Below are 16,693 nucleotides of genomic sequence, written 5' to 3' on the forward strand. Positions count from 1 at the left end.
GTAAATGGTACTCACAAGAACATTGGTGAAGGGGCAGATGTTACTTCTAAAAATATTGGAGAGCGTGCGGATGTTATTCACAAGAACATTGGAGAGGGTGCGGATGGTACTCACAAGAACATTGGAAAGGGTGCAGATGTTATTTATAAGAACATTGGAGAAGGTGTGGATATTATTCACAAGATCATTCAAGAGGGTGTGCATGGTATTCACAAGAACATTGGGGAGGGTGTGGAACTTACTTACAAGAATATTGGAGAGGGTGCAGACGTTATTCACAAAAATATTGGAGAGGTTGCAAATGATACTGACAGGGACATTGGAGAGGGTGCAGATGTTATTCACAAGAACATGGGAGAGCATGTAAATGGTACTCACAAGAACATTGGTGAGGGGGCAGATGTTACTCATAAAAACAATGGAGAGGGTGCAGATGTTATTCACAAGAACATTGGAGAGGGTGTGCAGGTTATTCACAAGAGTATTGGAGAGGGTGTAAATGGTACTCACAAGAACATTGGTGAGGGGGCAGATGTTACTCATAAAAACATTGGAAATGTTGCAGATGTTATTCACAAGAACATTGGAGAGGGTGCGGATTTTATTCACAAGAACATTGGAGAGGGTGCGCATTTTATTCACAAGAACATTTGAGAGGGTGTGGATGTTATTCACAAGAACATTGGAGAAGGTGTGGATATTATTCAAAAGAACATTGGAGAGGGTGCAGATGGTATTCACAAGAACATTGGAGAGGATGCAAATGGTATTCCCAAGAACATTGGAGAGGGTGCGAAGGTTATTCACAAGACTATTGGAGAGGGTGCAGATGTTGTTCACAAGAACATTGGAGAGGGTGAGGAGGTTATTCACAAGAATATTGGAGAGGGTGCAGTTGCTATTGACAAGAACATTGGAGAGGGTGTGGAGGTCATTCACAAGAACATTGGAGAGGGTGTAAATGGTACTCACAAGAACATTATTGAGGGGGCAGATGTTACTCCTAAAAACATTGGAGAGGGTGTGGATGTTATTCACAAGAATATTGGAGAGCGTGCAGATGTTATTCACAAGAACATTGGAGAGGGGGCAGATGTTACTCCTAAAAACATTGGAGAGGGTGTGGATGTTATTCACAAGAACATTGGAGAGGGTGCGGATGGTACTCACAAGAACATTGGAGTCGTGTGGAGTTACTCACAAGAATATTGGACAGGGTCCGGATGTTATTCACAAGAACATTGGACAGGGTGCAGATGGTACTCACAAGAACATTGGAGAGGGTGTGGGTGTTATTCACAAGTACATTGGAGTGGGTGCAGATGGTACTCACAGGAATATTGGAGAGGGTGTGGATGTTATTCACTAGAACATTGGATAGGGTGCGGATGCAACTCACAAGAACATTGGGAAGGGTGTAAATGGTATTCATAAGAACATTGGAGAGGGTGCGGAGGTTATTCACAAGAATATTGGAAAGGGTGCAGATGTTATTCACAACAACATTGGAGAGGGTGTGGAGGTTATTCCCAAGAATATTGGAGAGGGTGCAGTTGCTACCCACAAGAACATTGGAGAGAGGGTGGAGGAGATTCACAAGAACATTGGAGAGGGTGCAGATGATATTCACAACAACATTGGAGAGGTTGTAAATGGTACTCACAAGAATATTGGTGAGGGTGCAGATGGTATTCCCAAGAACATGGGAGAGGGTGTGGATACTACTCACAAGAACATTGGAGAGGGTGTGGATGCTATTCACAAGGACATTGGAGATGGTGTAAATGGTACTCACAAGAACATTGGAGAGGGTGGGGATGGTACTCACAAGAAAATTGGAGAGGTGTGGAGGTTATTCACAAGAATATTGGACAGGGTGCGGATGGTACTCACAACAACATTGGAGAGGATGCTATTCACAAGAACATTGGAGAGGGTGTAAATGGTACTCACAAGAACATTGGAGAGTGGCAGATGCTACTCACAAGAACATTGGAGAGGGTGCAGAGGTTATTCACAAGAACATTGGAGAGGGTGCAGATGATATTCACAACAACATTGGAGAGGTTGTAAATGGTACTCACAAGAATATTGGTGAGGGTGCAGATGGTATTCCCAAGAACATGGGAGAGGGTGTGGATACTACTCACAAGAACATTGGAGAGGGTGTGGATGCTATTCACGAGGACATTGGAGAGGGTGTAAATGGTACTCACAAGAACATTGGAGAGGGTGGGGATGGTACTCACAAGAAAATTGGAGAGGTGTGGAGGTTATTCACAAGAATATTGGACAGGGTGCGGATGGTACTCACAACAACATTGGAGAGGGTGTGGATGCTATTCACAAGAACATTGGAGAGGGTGTAAATGGTACTCACAAGAACATTGGAGAGGGGGCAGATGCTACTCACAAGAACATTGGAGAGGGTGCAGATCGTATTCACAAGAACAGGGGAGAGGGTGTGGATACTACTCGCAAGAACATTGGAGAGGATACAGATGCTATTTACAAGAACATTGGAGAAGGTGCAGATGTTATTTATAAGAACATTGGAGAGAGTGTGGATTTTATTCACAAGATCATTTAAGAGGGTGTGCATGGTATTCACAAGAACATTGGAGAGGGTGCAGATGGTATTCACAAAAATATTGGAGACCGTGCAGATGGTATTCGCAAGAACATTGTAGAACATGTAGATGGTACTCAAAAAAACATTAGAGAGGGTACAGGAGGTACTCACAAGAACATTGAAGAGGGTGTGGATGCTACGCACAAGAATATCGGAGCGGGCATGGATGCTACTCACAAGAACATTGGAGAGGGTGCAGATGGTATTCACAAGATCATTGGAGAGGGTGTGAATGGTACTCAAAAGAACATTGCAGAGGGTGCGGATGCTACTCACAGGAAGATTGGAGAGGGTGCAGATGGTATTCCCAAGAACATGGGAGAGGGTGTGGATACTACTCACAAGAACATTGGAGAGGGTGCGAATGTTATTTACAAGAACATTGGAGAGGGTGCAGTTGCTAACCACAAGAATATTGGAGAGGGTGCAGATGGTATTCACAAGAACATGGGAGAGGGTGCGGACGTTACTTACAAGAACATTGGAGAGGGTGCAGTTGCTACTCACAAGAGTATTGAAGAGGGTACGGATGCTATTTATAAGAACATTGAAGAGGGTGCAGTTGCTAATCGCAAGAACATTGGAGAGGGTGTGGAGGTCATTCACAAGAACATTGGAGAGGTTGCAGATGGTATTCAGGAGAACATTGGAGTGGGTGCAGATCGTACTCACAAGAACAATGGAGTGGGTGTAGATGGTATTCAGAAAAACATTGGAGAGTGTGCGGAGATTATGCACAAGAATATCAGAGAGGGTGCAGATGATACTGACAAGAACATTGGAGAGGGAGCAGATGCTACTCACAAGAACATTGGAGAGGGTGTGGATGCTATTCACAAGGACATTGGAGAGGGTGTAAATGGTACTCACAAGAATATTGGAGAGGGTGGGGATGGTACTCACAAGACAATTGGAGAGGTATGGAGGTTATTCACAAGAATATTGGACAGGGTGCGCATGGTACTCACAACAACATTGCAGAGGATGTGGATGCTATTCACAAGAACATTGGAGAGGGGGCAGATGCTACTCACAAGAACATTGGAGAGGGTGCAAATCGTATTCACAAGAACAGGGGAAGAGGGTGTGGATACTACTCACAAGAACATTGGAGAGGGTGCGGACGTTACGTACAAGAACATTGAAGAGGGTGCAGTTGCTACTCACAAGAATATTGAAGAGGGTACGGATGCTATTTATAAGAACATTGAAGAGGGTGCAGTTGCTAATCGCAGGAACATTGGAGAGGGTGTGGAGGTCATTCACAAGAACATTGGAGAGGGTGTGGAAGTCATTCACAAAACATTGGAGAGGTTGCAGATGGTATTCAGAAGAACATTGGAGTGGGTGCAGATCGTACTCACAAGAACAATGGAGTGGGTGTAGATGGTATTCAGAAAAACATTGTAGAGTGTGCGGAGATTATGCACAAGAATAACAGAGTGGGTGCAGATGGTACTGACAAGAACATTGGACAGGGTGCAGATGCTATTCACAAGAACATGGGAGAGGGTGTGAATACTACTCACAAGAACATTGGAGAGGGTATGGATGCTATTTACAAGAACATTGAAGTGGGTGCGGATGTTATTCACAAGAATATTGGAGAGGGTGCATATGTTACTCACAAGAACATTGGTGAGGGGGCAGATGTTAATCATAAAAACATTGGAGAGGGTGCGGATGTTATTCACAAGAACATTGGAGAGGGTGCGGATGGTACTCACAAGAACATTGGAGATGGTGTGGATGCTATTCACAAGAACATTGGAGAAGTTGTAAATGGTACTCACAAGAACATTGGAGAGGGTGCAGATGGTACTGAAAAGAACATTGGAGTGGGTGTGGATGTTATTCACAAGAACATTGGAGAGGGTGTAAATGGTACTCACAAGAACATTGGTGATGGGGCAGATGTTACTCAAAAACATTGGAGACTGTGCGGAGGTTATTCACAAGAATATTGGAGAGGGTGCGGATGGTACTCACAAGAACATTGAAGGGGGTGCAGATGTTATTCACAGGAATATTGGAGTGGGTGCAGTTGTTATTCACAAGAATATTAGATAGTGTGCGGATGTTACTCACAAGAACATTGATGAGGGAGCAGATGTTACTCATAAAAACATTGGAGAGGGTGCGGATGATATTCACAAGAACATTGGAGAGGGTGTGGATGGTACTCACAAGAACATTGGAGAGATGTGGAGGTTATTCACAAGAATATTGGACAAGGTGCAGATGGTACTCACAACAACATTGGAGAGGTGTGGATTCTATTCACAAGAACATTGGAGAGGGTGTAAAGGGTACTCACAAGAACATTGGTGAGGGGGCAGATGTTACTCATAAAATGTTAGAGAGGGTGTGGATGTTATTCACAAGAACGTTGGAGAGGGTGCAGTGGTTATTCACAAGAATATTGGAGAGGGTGCAGATGGTACTGACAAGAACACGGGAGAGGGTGCGGATGTTATTTACAAGAACCTTGGAGACGGTGCAGTGCTAATCACAAGAATATTGGAGAGGGTAATGATGGTATTTATAAGAACATTGAAGAGGGTGCAGTTGCTAATCGCAACAACATTGGAGAGGGCGTGGAGGTCATTCACAAGAACAGTGGAGAGGTTGCAGATGGTATTCAGAAGAACATTGGAGTGGATGCAGATGGTACTCACAGGAACAATGGAGTGGGTGTAGATGGTATTCACAAGAACATTGGAAAGGGTGAGGATGTTATTCACAAGAATATTAGCGATGGTACAGATGGCACTCACAAGAACATTGGAGGGGGGGGATGTTATTCACAAGAACATTGGAGTGGGTGCGGATGTCATTCACAAGAATATTAGACAGGGTGCAGATGTTACTCACAAGAACATTGGTGAGGGGGCAGGTGATACTCATAAAAACAATGGAGAGGGTACAGATGATATTCGCAAGAACATTGGAGAGTGTGCAGATGTTACTCACAAGAACATTGGAGAGGGTGTGGATACTATTCACAAGAACATTGGAAAGGGTGACGATGGTACAAGAACATACTCACAAGAACATTGGAGAGGGGGTGGATGCTACTCACAACAACAGTGGAGTGGGTGCAGATGGTACTCACAAGAACAGTGGAGTGGGTGCAGATGGTACTCACAAGAACATTGGAGTGGGTGTGAATGTTATTCACAAGTTCATTGGAGTGGGTGCAGATGGTGCACACAGGAATATTGGAGAGGGTGTGCAGGTCATTCAGAAGAAAAGTGGAGAGGGTGCAGATGTTATTCACAAGAACATTGGAGAGGGTGTAAATGGTACTCATAAGAACATTCGGGTGGGGGCTGATGTTACTCAAAAACATTGGAGAGCGCGCGGATGTTATTCACAAGAACATTGGAGAGGGTGCAAATGGTATTCCCAAGAACATGGGACAGGGTGTGGATACTACTCACAAGAACATTGGAGAGGTTGGGGATGTTATTTACAAGAACATTGGAGAGGGTGTGGAATTTATTCACAAGAATATTGGAGTGGGTGCGGATGTTATTCACAAGAACATTGAAGAGGGTGAAGTTGCTAATCGCAAGAACATTGGAGAGGGTGTGGAGGTCATTCACAAGAACATTGGAGAGGGTGTGGAAGTCATTCACAAGAACATTGGAGAGGTTGCAGATGGTATTCAGAAGAACATTGGAGTGGGTGCAGATCGTACTCACAAGAACAATGGAGTGGGTGTAGATGGGATTCAGAAAAACATTGTAGAGTGTGCGGAGGTTATGCACAAGAATATCAGAAAAGGTGCAGATGCTACTCACAAGAACATTGGACAGGAAGCAGATGCTATTCACAAGAATATTGGAGACGGTGCAGATGTTATTCACAAGAACTTTGGAGTCGGTGCGGGTGTTATTCACAAGACTATTGGAGAGGGTGCGTATATTACTCACAAGAACATTGGTGAGGGGGCAGATATTACTCATAAAAACATTGGAAAGGGTGCGGTTGATATTCACAAGAACATTGGAGAGGGTGCGGATGATACTCACAAGAAAATTGGAGAGATATGGAGGTTATTCACAAGAATATTGGAGAGGGTGCGGATGGTACTCACAACAACATTGCAGAGGGTGTGGATGCTATTCATAAGAACATTGGAGAGGTTGTAAATGGTACACACAAGAACATTGGTGAGAGGTCAGATGTTACTCAAAAACATTGGCTAGCATGCAGATGTTATTCACAAGGATATTGGAGAGTGTGCAGACTGTACTCACAAGAACATTGGAAAGGGTACGGATGCTATTTACAAGAACATTGGGGTGGGTGCGGATGTTATTCACAGGAACATTGGAGAGAGTGCGGATGTTACTCACAAGAACATTGGTAAGGGGGCAGATGTTACTCATAAAAACATTGTAGAGGGTGCGGATGTTACTTACTAGAACATTGGAGTGGGTGCAGTTGCTACTCACAAGAATATTGAAGAGGTGTGGAGGTTATTCACAACAACAATGGAGAGGGTGTGGATGCTATTCACAAGAACATTGGAAAGGGTGAGGATGGTACTCACAAGAACATTGGATACGGGGCGAATGCTATTTACAAGAACATAGGAGTGGGGCCGGATGTTACACATAGAATATTGGAGAGGGTACAGATGGCACTCACAAGAACATTGGAGTGGGTGCGGATGGTACTCACAAGAATATTGGAGAGGGTACAGATGGCACTCACAAGAACATTGGAGAGGGTGTGGATGTTATGCACAAGAACATTAGAGTGGGTGCGGATGTTATTCACAAGAACATTGGAGTGGGTGCAGCTGTTATTCACAAGAATATTGGAGAGGGTACAGATGGCACTCACAAGATCATTGGAGAGGGTGCGGGTGTTATTCACAAGAACATTCGTGAGGGGCAGATGTTACTCATATAAACATTGGAGAGTGTGCAGATGGTACTCATAAGAACATTGGAGTGGGTGCGGATGTTATTCACAAGAATATTGGAGAGGGGGGCATATGTTACTCACAAGAACATTGGTGAGGGGGCAGATGTTACTCATAAAAACATTGTAGAGGGTGCGGATATTACTTACTAGAACATTGGAGAGGCTGCAGTTGCTACTCACAAGAATATTGAAGAGGTGTGGAGGTTATTCACAAGAATATTGGACAGGGTGCGGATGGTACTCACGACAACATTGGAGAGGGTGTGGATGCTATTCACAAGAACATTGGAGAGGGTATATATGGTACTCACAAACATTGGAGAGTGTGCGGATGTTATTCACAAGAACATTGGAGTGGGCGCAGATTGTATTCACAAGAACATTGGAGAGGGTGCAGTTGCTACTCACAAGAATATTGAAGAGGGTACGGATGCTATTTATAACAACATTGAAGAGGGTGAGGTTGCTAATCGCAAGAACATTGGAGAGGGTGTGGAGGGCATTCACAAGAACATTGGAGAGGTTGCAGATGGTATTCAGAAGAACATTGGAGTGGGTGCAGATGGTACTCACAGGAACAATGGAGTGGGTGTAGATGATATGCAGAAAAACAATGGAGAGTGTGTAGATGTTATTCACAAGAACATTGGAAAGGGTGAGGATGGTACTCACAAGAACATTGGAGAGGGGGTGGATGCTATTTACAAGAACATTGGAGAGGGTGTGGATGTTACTCACAAGAATATTGGAGAGGGTACAGATGGCACTCACAAGAACATTGGAGAGGGTAGAGATGGCGCTCACAAGAACATTGGAGAGGGTGCGGATGTTATGCACAAGAATATTGGAGAGGGGGCATATGTTACTCACAAGAACATTGGTGAGGGGGCAGATGTTACTCATTAAAACATTGGAGAGGGTGCGGATGTTACTTACAAGAATATTGGAGAGGGGGAATATGTTACGCACAAGAACATTGGTGAGGGGACAAATGTTACTCATAAAAACATTGGAGAGGGTGCGGATGCTATTCATAAGAACATTGCAGAGGGCGTAAATGGTACTTACAAGAACATTGGGAAGGTTGTAGATGATATTCGAAAGAACATTGGAGAGGGTGCCGATGTTATTCACAACAACATTGGAGAGAGTGTAAATGATACTCACAAGAACATTGGTGAGCGGGCAGATGTTACTCATAAAAAACATTGGAGAGGGTGCGGATGTTATTCACAAGAACATTGGAGAGGGTGCAGATGTTATTCACAAGAATATTGGAGAGGGTACAGATGACACTCAGAAGAACATTGGAGAGGGTGCAGATGGTACTCACAAGAACATTGGAGAGGGTGCGAATGGTTCTCACAAGAACATTGGACAGGGTGTGGATGCAACTCACAAGAACATTGGGAAGGGTGTAGATGGTATTCAAAAGAACATTGGAGAGGGCGTGGTAGTTATTCACAAGTACTTTGGAGTGGGTGCAGATGGTACTCACAGGAACATTGGAGAGGGTGTGGATGTTATTCACAAGAACATTGGAAAGGGTGCAGATGCAACTCACAAGAACTTTGGAAAGGGCGTAGCTGGTATTGAAAAGAACATTGGAGAGGATGCTGATGTTATTCACAACAATATTGGAGTGGGTGCAAATGGTACTCACATGAACATTGGAGAGCGTGTGGATGTTATTCACAAGGACATTGGAGAGGGTGCGGATGCAACTCACAAGAACATTGGGAAGGGTGTTAAAAGAACATTGGAGAGGGTGTAAATGATACTCACAAGAACATTGGAGAGGGTGCGGATGATATTCCCAAGAAAATAGGAGATGGTGCGGATGTTATTCACTAGAACATTCGAGAGGGTACAGATGGCACTCACAAGAATATTGGTGAGGGTGCGAATGGTACTCACAAGAACATTGGAGAGGGTGTGGATACTACTCACAAGAACATTGGAGAGGGTGCGGATTCAACTCACAAGAACATGGGAGAGGGTATGGATGTTATTTATAAGAACATTGGAGAGGATGCTGATGGTATTTACAAGAACATTGGAGAGGGTGCAGTTGCCACTCACAGGAATATTGAAGAGGGTACGGATGCTATGTATAAGAACATTGAAGAGGGTGCAGTTGCTAATCGCAAGAACATTGAAGAGGGTGTGGAGGGCATTCACAAGAACATTGGAGAGGTTGCAGATGGTATTCAGAAGAACATTGGAGGGTGTGTGGATGTAATTCACAAGAACATTGGAAAGGGTGAGGATGATACTCACAAGAACATTGGAGAGGGTGTGGATGCAACTCACAAGAACATTGGGAAGGGTGTAGATGGTATTCAAAAGTACATTGGAGAGGGTGTAAATAGTACTCACAAGAACATTGGAGAGGGTGCAGATGTTACTCATAAAAACATTGGAGAGGGTGCGGATGTTATTCCCAAGAATATTGGAGATGGTGCGGATGTTATTCACAAGAACATTGGAGAGGGTACAGATGGCACTCACAAGAACATTGGAGAGGGTGTGGATACTACTCACAAGAACATAGGAGAGTGTACGGATGTTATTTATAAGAACATTGGAGAGGGTGCAGTTGCTACTCAGAAGAACATTGGAGAGGGTGTGGAGGTCATTCAAAAGAACATCAGAGAGGGTGCAGGTGTTATTCACAAGAACATTGGAGAGGGTGTGGATGTTGTTCACAGAAATATTGGAGAGGGTACAGATGCTATTTACAAGAACATTGGAGAGGGTGTGGAGGTCATTCAAAATGATGTTGGAGAGGGTGTAGTTGCTACTCGCAAGAACAATGGAGAGGGTGCGGGTGGTACTCACAAGAACATTGGAGAGTGTGCGGAGGTTATTCACAAGAATATTGGAGAGGGTGCAGACGGTACTCATAAGAACATTGGAGAGCGTGCTGATGTTATTCACAAGAATATTGGAGAGAGTGCACATTTATTCACAAGAACATTCGAAAGGGTACAGATGGCACTCACAAGAACATTGGAGAGGGTGCAGATGGTACTCACAAGAAAATTGGAGAGGGTGTGAATGGTACTCACAAGAACATTGGAGTGGGTGCAGATGGTATTCAGAAGAACATTGGAGAGTGTTTGGATGTTATTCACAAGAACATTGAAAAGGGTGCAGATGGTACTCACAAGAACATTAGAGAGGAGGCGATTGCTCCTCACAACAACATTGGAGAGGGTGTGGATGCCATTCACAAGAACAGTGGAGTGGGTGCAGATGGTGCTTACAGGAATATTGGAGAGGGTGTGGAGGTCATTCACAAGAACATTGGAGAGCGCGCGGATGTTATTCACAAGAACATCGGAGAGGATGCGAATGGTACTCACAAGAACATTGGAGAGGATGCGGATTCTACTCACAAGAACATTGGAGAAGTTGCAGATGGTATTCAGAAGAACATTGGAGTGGGTGCAGATGGTACTCACAGGAACAATGGAGTGGGTGTAGATGGTATTCAGAAAAACATTGGAGAGTGTGTGGAGGTTATTCACAAGAACATTGGAAAGGGTGAGGATGGTACTCACAAGAACATTGGAGAGGGGGCGGATACTATTTACAAGAACATTGGAGTGGGCGTGGATGTTACACATAGAATATTGGAGAGGGTACAGATGGCACTCACAAGAACATTGGAGAGGGTACAGATGGCACTCACAAGAACATTGGACAGGGTGCGGATGTTATTCACAAGAATATTGGAGTGGGTGCGGATGTTATTCACAAGAACATTGGAGTGGGTGCGAATGTTATTCACAAGAATATTGGAGAGGGTACAGATGGCACTCACAAGATCAATGGAGAGGGTGCGGATGTTATTCACAAGAACATTGGAGAGGGGGCAGATGTTACTCATAACAACAATGGAGAGATGTGGATTTTATTCACAGGAACATTGGAGAGGGTGCGGATGTTATCCACATGAACATTGGAGAGGGTGCGGATGTTACTCACAAGAACATTGGTGAGGGGGCAGATGTTACTCATAAAAACATTGTAGAGGGTGCAGATGTTACTTACTAGAACATTGGAGAGGATGCAGTTGCTACTCACAAGAATATTGAAGAGGTGAGGAGGTTATTCACAACAACATTGGAGAGGGTGTGGATGGTACTCACAACAACATTGGAGAGGGTGTGGATGCTATTCACAAGAACATTGGAGAGGTTGTAAATGGTACTCACAAGAACATTGGTGAGGGGGCAGATGTTACTCAAAAATACAATGGAGAGGGTGTGGGGGTTATTCACAAGAACATTGGAAAGGGTGAGGATGGTACTCACAAGAACTTTGGAGAGGGGGCGGATGCTATTTACAAGAACATTGGAGTGGATGCGGATGTTACACATAGAATATTGGAGAGGGTACAGAGGGCACTCACAAGAACATTGGAGTGGGTGCGGATGGTACTCACAGGAACAATGGAGGCTGTGTAGATGGTATTCAGAAAAACATTGGAGAGGGGGCGGATGCTATTTACAAGAACATTGGAGAGGGTGTGGATGTTACTCACAAGAATACTGGAGAGGGTACAGATGGCACTCACAAGAACATTGGAGAGGGTAGAGATGGCACTCACAAGAACATTGGAGAGGGTGTGGATGTTATGCACAAGAACATTAGAGTGGGTGCGGATGTTATTCACAAGAACATCGGAGTGGGTGCGGATGTTATTCACAAGAATATTGGAGAGGGTACAGATGGCACTCACAAGATCATTGGAGAGGGTGCGGATGTTATTCACAACAACATTGGTGAGGGGCAGATGTTACTCACATAAACATTGGAGTGGGTGCGGATGTTATTCACAAGAATATTGGAGAGGGGGCATATGTTACTTACAAGAACATTGGAGAGGGTGCAGTTGCTACTCACAAGAATATTGAAGAGGGTACGGATGCTATTTATAACAACATCGAAGAGGGTGAGGTTGCTAATCGCAAGAACATTGGAGAGGGTGTGGAGGGCATTCACAAGAACATTGGAGAGGTTGCAGATGGTATTCAGAAGAACATTGGAGTGGGTGCAGATGGTACTCACAGGAACAATGGAGTGGGTGTAGATGATATGCAGAAAAACATTGGAGTGTGTGTGGATGCTATTCACAAGAACATTGGAAAGGGTGAGGATGGTACTCACAAGAACATTGGAGAGGGGGCAGATGTTACTCATAAAAACTATGGAGAGGTGCGGATGTTATTCACAGGAACATTGGAGAGGGTGCGGATGTTACTCACAAGAACATTGGTGAGGGGGCAGATGTTACTCATAAAAACATTGTAGAGGGTGCGGATGTTACTTACTAGAACATTGGAGAGGGTGCAGTTGCTACTCACAAGAATAGTGAAGAGGTGTGGAGGTTATTCACAACAACATTGGAGAGGGTGCGGATGGTACTCACAACAACATTGGAGAGGGTGTGGATGCTATTCACAAGAACATTGGAGAGGTTGTAAATGGTACTCACAAGAACATTGGTGAGGGGGCAAATGTTACTTAAAAAAACAATGGAGAGGGTGTGGGGGTTATTCACAAGAACATTGGAAAGGGTGAGGATGGTACTCACAAGAGCATTGGAGAGGGTACGGATGCTGTTTACAAGAACATTGGAGTGGGTGCAGATGTTACACATAGAATATTGGAGAGGGTACAGATGGCACTCACAAGAACATTGGAGAGGGTACAGATGGCACTCACAAGAATATTGAAGAGGGTACGGATGTTATTTATAAGAACATTGAAGAGGGTGCAGTTGCTAATCGCAAGAACATTGAAGAGGGTGTGGAGGTCATTCACAAGAACATTGGAGAGGTAGCAGATGGTATTTAGAAGAACATTTGAGTGGGTGCAGATGTTACTCACAGGAACAATGGAGTCTGTGTAGATGGCATTCAGAAAATCAATGGAGAGTGTGTAGATGTTATTCACAAGAACATTGGAAAGGGTGAGGAAGGTACTCACAAGAACATTGGAGAGGGGGCGAATGCTATTTACAAGAACATTGGAGAGGGTGTGGATGTTACTCACAAGAATATTGGAGAGGGTACAGATGGCACTCACAAGAACATTGGAGAGGGTGCGGATGTTATGCACAAGAACATTATAGTGGGTGCGGATGTTATTCACAAGAATATTGGAGAGGGTGCGGATGTTATTCACAAGAACATTTGTGAGGGGCAGATGCTACTCATATAAACATTGGAAAGGGTGCGGATTGTACTCACAAGAACATTGGAGAGGGTGCGAATGTTATTCACAAGAATGTTGGAGAGGGGTTTATGTTACTCACAAGAACATTGGTGAGGGGGCAGATGTTACTCATAAAAACATTGGAGAGGGTGCAGATGTTACTTACAAGAACATTGGAGAGGGTGCAGTTGCTACTCACAAGAGTATTGAAGAGGTGAGGAGGTTATTCACAAGAATATTGGACAGGGTGCGGATGGTACTCTCAACAACATTGGAGAGGGTATGGACGCTATTTGCAAGAACATTGGAGTGGGTGCGGATGTTACTAACAAGAATATTGGAGAGGCTACAGATGACACTCACAAGAACATTGGAGAGGGTAGAGATGGCACTCACAAGAACATTGCAGAGGGTGCGGATGTTATTCACAAGAACATTGGAGTGGGTGCGAATGTTATTCACAAGAATATTGGAGATGGTACAGATGACACTCACAAGAACATTGGAGAGGGTACAGATGTTATTCACAAGAACATTGGAGAGGGTGCGGATGTTATTCCCAAGAACATTGGAGAGGGTGCAGATGTTATTCACAAGAACATTGAAGAGGGTGCAGATGGTACTGAAAAGAACATTGGAGTGGGTGCGGAAGTTATTCACAAGAATATTGGAGAGGGTGCGTATGTTACTCACAAGAACATTGGTGAGGGGGCAGACGTTACTCATAAAAATATTGGAAAGTGTGCGGATGTTACTGAAAAGAATATTGGAGAGGGTGCGTATGTTACTCTCAAGAACATTGGTGAGGGTGCAGATGGTACTCACAACAACATTGGAGAGGGTGTGGATGGTACTCACAAGAACATTGGTGAGGGGGCAGACATTACTCAAAAACATTGGAGGGCGTGTGGATGTTATTCACAAGAAGATTGGAGAGGGTGCAGATGTTACTCAGCAGAACATTGGTGAGGGGGCAGAAGTTACTCATAAAAACATGGGAGAGGGTGTAAATGGTACTCACAAGACAATTGGCGAGGGGGCAGATATTACTCAAAAACATTGGTGAGTGTGCGGATGTTATTCACAAGAACATGGGAGAGGGTGCAGATGGTCCTCACAACAACATTGGAGAGGGTGCGGATGCTATTCATAAGAACATTGCAGCAGGTATAAATGGTATTCACAAGAACATTGGTGAGGGGACAAATGTTTCTCAAAAGCGTTGGAGAGCGTGCGGATGTTATTCACAAGAACATTGGTGAGGGTGTGGAAGTTATTCACAAGATAATTGGAGAAGGTGCAGATGGTACTGACAAGAACATTGGAGTGTGTGCGGATGTTATTCCCAAGAACATTGGATAGGGTGTGGATGGTATTCACAAGTACATTGGAGAGGGTGCGGATGGTACTCACAACAACATTGGAGAGGGTGCGGATGCTATTCATAAGAACATTGCAGACGGCGTAAATGGTACTTACAAGAACATTGGGAAGGTTGTAGATGATATTCGAAAGAACATTGGAGAGGGTGCCGATGTTATTCACAACAACATTGGAGAGAGTGTAAATGATACTCACAAGAACATTGGTGAGTGGGCAGATGTTACTCATAAAAACATTGGAGAGGGTGCGGATGTTATTCACAAGAACATTGGAGAGGGTGCAGATGGTACTCACAAGAACATTGGAGAGAGTGCGAATGGTTCTCACAAGAATATTGGACAGGGTGTGGATGCAACTCACAAGAACATTGGGAAGGGTGTAGATGGTATTCAAAAGAACATTGGAGAGGGCGTGGTAGTTATTCACAAGTACTTTGGAGTGGGTGCAGATGGTACTCACAGGGAAATTGGAGAGGGTGTGGATGTTATTCACAAGAACATTGGAAAGGGTGCAGATGCAACTCACAAGAACTTTGGAAAGGGCGTAGCTGGTATTGAAAAGAACATTGGAGAGGATGCTGATGTTATTCACAACAATATTAGAATGGGTGCAAATGGTACTCACATGAACATTGGAGAGCGTGTGGATGTTATGCACAAGAACATTGGAGAGGGTGCAGATGCAACTCACAAGAACATTGGGAAGGGTGTAGATGGTATTAAAAGAACATTGGAGAGGGTGTAAATGGTACTCACAAGAACATTGGAGAGGGTGAAGATGTTACTCATAAAAACATTGGAGATGGTGCGGATGTTATTCCCAAGAAAATAGGAGATGGTGCGGATGTTATTCACAAGAACATTGGAGAGGGTACAGATGGCACTCACAAGAATATTGGAAACGGTGCAGATTGTTACTCACAAGAACATTGGTGAGGGTGTGAATGGTACTCAGAAGAACATTGGAGAGGGTGTGGATACTACTCACAAGAACATTGGAGAGGGTGCGGATACAACTCACAAGAACATGGGAGAGGGTATGGATGTTATTTATAAGAACATTGGAGAGGGTGCTGATGGTATTTACAAGAACATTGGAGAGGGTGTAGTTGCTACTCACAAGAATATTGAAGAGGGTACGGATGCTATGTATAAGAACATTGAAGAGGGTGCAGTTGCTAATCGCAAGAACATTGGAGAGGGTGTGGAGGGCATTCACAAGAACATTGGAGAGGTTGCAGATGGTATTCAGAAGAACATTGGAGGGTGTGTGGATGTTATTCACAAGAACATTGGAAAGGGTGAGGATGATACTCACAAGAACATTGGAGAGGGTGTGGATGCAACTCACAAGAACATTGGGAAGGGTGTAGATGGTATTCAAAAGTACATTGGAGAGGGTGTAAGTAGTACTCACAAGAACATTGGAGAGGGTACAGATGGCACTCACAAGAACATTGGAGAGGGTGTGGATACTACTCACAAGAACATGGGAGAGGGTGAGGAGGTC

Source organism: Hemiscyllium ocellatum, chromosome 10, assembly GCF_020745735.1.
Source record: "Hemiscyllium ocellatum isolate sHemOce1 chromosome 10, sHemOce1.pat.X.cur, whole genome shotgun sequence".
NCBI classification, from domain to species: domain Eukaryota; kingdom Metazoa; phylum Chordata; class Chondrichthyes; order Orectolobiformes; family Hemiscylliidae; genus Hemiscyllium; species Hemiscyllium ocellatum.